Consider the following 9,069-nt stretch of genomic DNA (forward strand, 5'->3'; position numbering starts at 1 on the left):
AACAATTATCTACAACTTCAACCCTGGCCAACATGTAAATTTAAGATTCGATGATCGCGACGCTCATTTCGTTAATTTTCTCACTATTAGCTTTAACTTATCACAGTAAATTAGAATCATTTAATTTCTTTTATATAGTAATAGATAATAGCAGTATAAAAATGATTATAGAGCTACCTCAATACTACCCTATTCAGTCAAAGTAAGAGGATAGTTATCTTTGCTGAAGTCTTCGTCGGTAAGGGGAATCAGTTGTTGCTGAATGGATGAGATCAATGTCATTGACGAATCTGGAAGAATTGTATTTCTCGTCTCAAACTACAACTTGCTCGTTACTATCGCTGAACTTGCAGATACGGCCACCGTACCTTGCCTACGTCTACAAATGTTTTTCGCACGGTCGCTTGAATCTTACCTTTTGTCCTTCATATACGTGATATATATGCATGTTATATTTACCCAATAACGCAGTGAGAATCCAGCGTTCATTGATAATTGAGCCACCGTAGAAATGTGTTGGTACCGAGTCGTACTTAGTGCGGATAAGCTCAATGAATCGTTTACATTTTTCTGCATTGCATCTTCGCACATATCTCTAGATTAGTCCAACCAATTTCATTGGGGTGGCCTCATTTAAAAGGGATATTTTCAATATATCCCTGATGGTAAATTAGATTATCCCATTTCATCATTGACTCGATAAAATGAAAACTTAAAATAAATTATTCTTGTTTATTTTAAGGTCAAATGATAACATTTTTATAGAAACTTCGATATTTTTAGTATAAATTTACGAATGACGAAAACTAATAATCTTGTAAAAAAGATTATCCATTTCATCCATATAACTCGGCAATACCTGATTGCACAATATTATTATTATTTTTTATATATCTTTATTACACCGAATTCATAAATTTCCAATCGTTTTTTAATTCATTCGATAGATATACCTGGATTTTACAATTAAGAAACAAAAGTTTAAAATATATAAAAAATATACAAATAAAATGAATTAGACAGTAATGAAACATTGTCTCCTGTAGTACAAATTCGATTTCATTTCATTTAGGTTATTTAGGTATAGCTGAATATGTGTATAAGCTCATCGTTTATTAATTATTACCACATAATAAATAATTTATTTATTAATTGAAATAGTTTAAAGTTATCTGCACTGAAATTTATATTTTGTATTTTTTGACATTTAAATGCTTATATATACCCACAGTAATTATTAATATGTTTTCAAATTTCTTTATTTTAATAAACTTATCAACATATTTCAATATTTCACAGTAAAATACTTTATTGATTTTTCAAATATCAAGCAGCTTCTTTCATAAAGTAATTAGTAGTATGGCCAATCAGTTTAATCTTATAAGCAGTATGTATCAACAGATTCATTGGATCGACATTGCCGATTGCTTCTTCCCACGATGAGTTTTCTTTTCTTGTTAATCAACCTTAACAAGAATTTTTAATGTTACTGTGATTATTTGATAAAAATATTAATTTCGAATTAGAAAGTTTTCTATAACAGAATGAAATATAAAATTTAAAAAGTACTCTACTTCACTCTGTCAAATTTTTTTTACGCAATTGAACTTTGTAATTTTGCATTAGAGAAAACGTATAAAAAACAATTATGATGAATGCCCTCTTAGATTAATCATAATATTAATGTAATTAAAAAGCACAAACTGAAGGCAAATTTTCAACGATAAAAATATCAAAATCGAATATTTACGTTTAGTGTTCGTTTCTTGATTTTGCTGGCATAATCCAGACAACTATGGATCTTGCCATCTAGGTGATTCGGTGACAAGTCCACGGTCATTTAAAGCTCACTGACGTTGCAGATTTCGTGGATTTCGTAATCCATGAGGATTACATAAATACGGAGTACAGTAAAAATTAAACACACAATTATATGGGAATTCCGTGAGATCTCGAGAATTCTATTAAAAAAATTAATTGTTATTTAAAATGTATACATAGATTTTCATGATCGTTAAAATTGTTTAGTGACATGTGCTGATATAAACTTGAGTAAAAGATATAAATAACGTTACATACATTATCAGATTTCAGTTAATTGTGCATACAATATTAATTTATCCGGTAATGACGTAATCATCAGAGAAAGTTTTTAAATAAAAATAGCTCAACACAGTCATGTTACACTGTAGTAAGTAATAATACAAACTTTTTTATCATCCTTTGTCGTATCCTCTTCTGTTGTATCCTCCTCTGTTTTTTCGTCCTTTGTCGTATCCTCCTCTGTTTTTTCGTCCTTTGCTTTATCGTCTTTTACTTTATCGTCCTTTGGTTCATCAACCTTTGGTGTATCGTCATTTGGTTTATTGTTTTCAATGAATTGAGACTCTTGTCCTTGAGTTTTATCCGACATCTTGCTTTGCCTATAAATTTCCAACAGGTCGAAAAATCTACACAGTGAAGTTTAGTCTGCAGAATGCTAAACAGATCACTCGTTTTAGGCAGTTGCGACTGAACCGAATGAATGCGTTCCGCCGCTTCGCCTTGAGCCTTTATACCACATCGATCCAACCCCTCTTCTCTGGAATTTCTCTTTCACTGGGCCTGCGATTAGGCCTTGTTATCCTCCCTTAGCGGTGAAAACTATGGTCAACTCAAGTAGATTAGCGTAGGAACCAGTAAGAAGTGCTAGCGAGTCTTCGCCTACGACTTCGATCTAACTACTAACCAGTCAGCGCTGGCGACAGAATTGTCAGCAATTATGCCGAGGCCCTGAAGCCGTAGGCGGAGCACCTGCTGACATCTCTTACTGGCCCTTACGCTAATCTACTTGAGTTGACCATAGTTTTCACCGCTAAAGGAGGATAATAATTGCTCCGCCTACGGTTTCGGGACTTCGGTCTAATTGCTGAACATTCTATCAACGATGCCGACAACAATTTCTTAATTAATTTACCGAAATATTAATAGTCATAATAATCCTTCATAATATTAAGTTTATTTAAAATATTATAATAACATAACAAAATAACATTTGTAAATTAACATTACAGTCATCGTGGGTTCTATAAATTACTTCGTTATATGTAATTGACTAATGATTTTAAATTCTGTGGATCATTCGATGTATGATTTCATGATATATGATTTCATTATTTTCAATTCACATGTGCCAGAAGAAGGCATGGCTAAAACAATCGTCATCGTCAACATTTATATAGCAGCTGCCTCAATAAACTAGAAATATTGATTTTGCCTTTTGAAGTTTCCAACGTGCAGCGATGAAAGCAACAAAGATAGATGCTTATAGAAGAGCAAATTTATGAACAAGATTTTCCGACTAAAACTTATTCGAGGGATGAGGCGTACAGCTATGTCGGAGTGACATTTCGGGTTGCGAAAAGAGAAAGTGGTCGCCAGTAAATCAGGTATAGAAATGAGACAGAAAGAGAGAGAGAGAGAGAGCGGCAAGTCCATGCAAACAAATTAGTCTTTAACTTTGCGTTCGCATTTCTCGTGTCTACTGACTAATTCGATTATGTTTTTAAAAACAAGAATAAATATGGTTATTTACTACGACATATTCTGTATTTATTTTGATGTCAAAAACTTGTTGGCTGAAAATTTAAATACTGATATTCCAGTAGCTTAATCATTTCAATGACAGATAAGAGGATTAACGCAAAGCGGTCACCTAAGCACTGGACGTCCCGCTTTGTAGGACCATTTCGCAGTTGATCTTACCTTATACATGCCCCAAAAAGTATTAGTCAAGAAATTATGCAAATAAATAAATACTTCAATTAGTAATTTTCCTTGAAGTTATTATAAAGCAGTCACTTCTATATAACAAAATAGTCGTTTTTGTTTTTGAATTATGAATCACGCGGACTTGTTTAACCAAATCTGTCTAGTCAGTAAGGCAAAAAATTTCGGATACAAAGTCAAACCCCACTGAAAATAAGTATACATATTTTGAACGGAAGTGTTCGCGTTATTTTATTTATAATATGCGTGTATTCTTTATTCATTAAAATTTTAGGAAACAGTCAACCTTTGAGTATAAAATTTGTACCGATTTCGTCCAAATTTGGTTAAGAATTTATACAAAACGTGTAATAAACTTATAAAAATTTGGTTTAGATTTTTTCTGATAAAAATGGGTTAGGTACACGGTAAACCCATGTGTTTGAATTTAAACGTTTAATATGACGTCACCCATAAGAAATACATTGTCCCCAATTGTAAACACTTCTAAACGTTTAAATTCAGCGACAATGTATTTCTTATGGGTGACGTCACAATTGCACACTTAAAACGTTTAAATTTAAACACATAATATTTTAAGGTTTTGCCGTGTACGAATTTTATACGGGTATCGCACAAGATTTGTAGAGATTTTATATATAATCTTGTATAAATTTTATACATATTCAAAATTAGTATATTTATTTTCGGCCTTCTTGCTACGAAAAGAAAGTATACCCGTTACAGGAAGTAAAATGACAAGCTCATACCTAGTGTTTGTCATCCTCGGCTTCGCCTCGGGTATCAATTTACGCCAGTTATGGACTTGCTAATACTTTACTTCTGTAAACATGTAATGTACTATCCCAGTGAGAAGGCTTATTTGTTCGCATGAACTTGCCGCTCCCTCTCTTATGCATTGCTACCGAACACTTTTTCTTTTTGCTACCTGAATGATCTCTCCATCTCATCCGTGCGTCCTACCTCGGATAATTTTTAGTCGGAAAAACTTATATATAGACTTTCTCTTCTATAAGCGGTTAGTTTCGTTGGTCCCAGTAAGCACACCAAATATGATCCGGTGTGTTGGCACCAGGGAAATATCGGGGAAATACATAAACAGAAAAGGGGAGACGATCTTAGGTTGTATACCTCGTTAAGCCTTATCAACTTATCTATAAAAACATTGCCTATGGAAAGCGTCAAGGGAAATTATTGTAGAAATAAAACAATTTCCCATAGCAATTAGCGTTTTGTTGCTATTCTCTGCTAGAAAAGGGCCACTGGTTCTTATTCAAAATCATTCATATCGAATGGAAATCAATTGTATTCAATGGAATTAATGGATCAATGATTCAGTGACGATTGGAAATAAATCATTTTCAATCATAACTAACAGCAATCGTAACATACAATAAGAATTTCCATTCATATTAATCATAATGAATTGTTGTAAACAATACTTTAAATAAAAACCAATTCAATTGTCTATTATTGAATTATATTTTATAAATTTTAACGAACTTATAAAGGAATAATTGTCTAATCGTATTTAATCGAAAGGTTTTTTTATGGATTTTAATGAATATTGAGTGGGAGCTATATATCTAATCGTATCTGATGTAATCATATTTTATGAATTGTAACAATTATTTTAAAAATTAATTCTTAATAAATTGTACTTCTTCGAACAACATTTTTAATACCATCTAATAATTCTTTTAACAATGAAAATTTAATTTTACTTAATTGAACAGTTTTCTATCCAATCTTAATGATACTTAATAGATTAGATTTTTATGAATTTTAATTTCTAATTAATAATGGATATATCGATTTCTTTAATTTTATTATATTTAAAAAATTGAAAGGCAATTGTAATGAACTAGTTGTGTTTTTTTAACTTTTATGTTAACCTTCTGTACAAATATATAAAGTTACCTCAAAATAAGCTTAGGGACCATGATAGAAAAAAAATTAATACATATATGTAAAAATCATATGTCCAGATATATCTGGACATATGATTTTTCTTTTTTCCAGAATCTGCAATCAAAAATACATTTTTTTCAAAATAAACATATTTAACATAGAAATAACCCTGAGTTTGACTGATGGCATCGAATGAACTGAGATACGAACTGAATGATGTATATCTTTAAAACTATAGAATTATTATTCATCTACTCTCAAACGACTCTTTTTCAAAATTTGACCTTTAACCCTGCTAAAAATACTCGATTAAAACCGATTTGAAAATTCAATAATTAGTTTAAATTAGGTATCTTAATATGGTATTTTTCTATTTACAATTATTAAAATAATATTAAATCCGATTAACCCATTAACGACCAAAGAGGTCAGTTTTTGAACATATTTTTGATCGCAAAATTCATTTGTAAAACGAAACAATAAATTGATCCAGGGTACCATACCATATGTTTTTAGGTGTGCTGAATCTAAATCCGGGATCAAAATTCAAAAATTTTTGTTATATAATTAAATATGGCCGGTTTTTTATAAAAAAATAGGGAAATTTTGAAAAAAAAAAATTTTTTTGGAATTTTTTTTTCTACCATAACACATGTCAATATCGAAATCTTTTTTCAACCATGAGTGCACAAATTGTTGAACTTTAACAGAAAATTTTTATATTTAAAGTTTTTTTTCCAAAATGGCGGAAAAAATGCCAAAATCTGGAAAAAAAATGCGTTTTAGGTTACTATTTTTTTCTCAAAAACGATGAGGTTAAGGAAAAAGTTTTATATAACAAAAATGTCTTATGATTTGTCAAGGAACACTAAAATTTTTTCAAATTTTTTAAAAATTCTTTTTAATTTTTTAAAAAATTACAGAATTGAAAATTTCAAAAAAATTTCGAAAAATTCTGGAAAAATTAGAGAGTATTCTTTGACTAATTCTAAGACATTTTTGATCTTATAAATTTTTTCCGAAAGCCTATAGTTTTAGAGAAAAAAATTCTCAAACAATTGTGGAAATTCTATTCAACCGTTTCAACTTTTGGAATTTCATAAGATAAGTTGGGGTATAAACGTACCTAAGTTTAATTTATCAAGAGGTTCTAAATAAAGTATTGCGTGAGTACCTCTAAAGTGTGACTACTTTCAGGTTATATTTATATTTTACTCTTAGCGTAACCCAGAGACAACAGCGTCGACGTAGTAAAATCATGTCTCCTTCGAGGTGCTTGTTTATAGTGAGTCCCCTTGCCTCTTACTCTATGGGGTGTTTGTTATAGTGAGTCCCCTTGCCTCTCACTCCTCGGGGTGCTTTTTTATAGTGAGTCCCCTCGCCTCTTACTCTACGAGGTGCTTTTTTATAGTGAGTTTCCTGGTCTCTCACTGTAATCAGACATGCTTTGCTTTCATACATGCACTGCAAAAAAACAAATTGCACTTCTCACAGTACACATATGTTCTTATTGGACAAATGGAACACTTGTTCTGTTTCTTTTTTCGAATTGTTGTATGCTTTTCCTTATTTTTTTCAGCATCATGAATGTAACTTTTCGCTATTGACATTGCAAATTCTTTAGTTCCAACTTTTTTTTTACTATCAGCAGCAGCATTGAATATTACAACTGCATTTGTAATTGCTGCTTGGATAAGTCTAATGAAAACCACCCACGTCCACTTCTTTGAACGAATACTTGGCAACAAATTGTTACAGTGGCCGTCGTGTACATCAACTCCACCCATGGACTGATTATATAGATGAAAAGCTTGCGGAACTGGTATATCGACTTTTTTTTTCGATCGAACTGTATCTCTTTGCTGATGATAATCGAGTGACCCCTGCAGCTGTAGATAGTATTAATACTGGCTTTGAATCCATAACCGTGATGTAATTTATTCCAGAGTTTTTTTCATGCTTTACTTCATATGTTCCACGTGGAGCCTTTTTATGAATGACATTTTTTACTGGGACACGATTGTCTCTAACAGTTCCAGTACATTTCAATTTTAATCGGTTTAAATGTACAACAAGATCTAAATTTGTAAAGTAATTGTCAAAATAAAGATGATAAAGAGGAATTTTTGCATCAGAAGTCAATTCAAAAAAAGACTTCAATAAATGTAAAACCATGCGAGATCCTAAAGCGCATTTAGATAACTTATCTCCTATTACAGAGTTCTTTCCACAGTATAAATCTATATTGAATAAGTATCCATTAGCAGCGCACAAACCCCAAAATTTAAGACCGAATCGTGTAGGTTTTCCTCGTATAAACTGTTTCAAACACGTTCTAGCATACGATTTAGCCATCATTTCATGTACTGATAAAGCTGATTTTCAAAAGCCAAACTTCAGAATATTCTTTTGAAACAGTTTCAACAAAGCACGAACTTGTCAAGCCTTATCTTGTGGATCTTTATCTTTGGCCTTTGAGTATTTCAATTTATACTTTATCATTTCAAAATGAGATCGTGACATTGCTGAAGAAATTTTTTCACAAGATAAAAAAGGGTCAGTTGACCAATAATCTCTTTGAGATTTTCGTTTATTGAATGAACTTGTTATAATGATTCCGATGAATGTATTTAGATCAACTAATGATAAGTCAAAATGATTTTCCTTACATGCATCGATAATATAATTTTTCATTTCAATAGAAAAAAAATGTTCAAACAGTTCTCTTGGATCACATTTTCTAATTTTTTTTTTGTAGATCTAGGAAATAATATTTTATCTTCAATTATATCAGAATATATATTTCACCATCTACCCAATCATATTTATGATCTTTTTCAAGCTTAGCTTGATCAGCTTGATAACTTTTTGAAACTCTCTTGTAAGTAGCTTTCGGTATTTTTTCATCACGGTAATTATCTGAATAACTATCTGAATCATTTTCAGAATCTGACGAACCAGAATATTCTGCATTTGGTATCATGCAATTTTCATCATCGTCTGTGGTGCATGATTCAGATTCACTTCCAGATTCAGAAGAAACAGCACTTCTCGATCTTTTTCGAGGCATTGCTAGTATAAAGACGAAAGTGTTAAGAAAATCTCCTAATTTCAAATGATGAATTTGAATAACTTTTGAGTTGAAAAACTACGTTATGTTTATCGACTTCAATCGATCTGCCCAAATAGGTTTTGGTAAAACTTTTCTAAGAAAAGAGATGGGCTACGCTGAGAGTAAAATCTAAATATAAATGTTATGAGCACTCAGGTAATACTCAGGTAATACGATTTTTTCTTCCAACCTCATGGAGAATGGAAATCCCGTACATCTTATCTTATGAAATTCCAAAAGTTAAAACAGTTGAATAGAATTTCTACAATTGTTTGAGA

General features: G+C 31.3%; 1 long non-coding RNA gene across 1 annotated transcript; it reads right to left on the reverse strand.

Annotated features, from left to right (window-relative positions):
- Window positions 1-918: 918 nt before the first annotated feature.
- Window positions 919-2,722, reverse strand: LOC131674004 (uncharacterized). The gene is made up of 3 exons (XR_009302767.1): window positions 2,210-2,722; window positions 1,751-1,961; window positions 919-1,466 (listed from the first exon to the last, which is right to left on the reverse strand). It is a non-coding gene; the product is annotated as an uncharacterized LOC131674004 (long non-coding RNA).
- Window positions 2,723-9,069: the final 6,347 nt, after the last annotated feature.

This window comes from Phymastichus coffea, unplaced genomic scaffold (assembly GCF_024137745.1).
Source record: "Phymastichus coffea isolate CEN01 unplaced genomic scaffold, Cenicafe_Pcof_1.1 PCOF00208, whole genome shotgun sequence".
In the NCBI taxonomy this organism is placed as follows: domain Eukaryota; kingdom Metazoa; phylum Arthropoda; class Insecta; order Hymenoptera; family Eulophidae; genus Phymastichus; species Phymastichus coffea.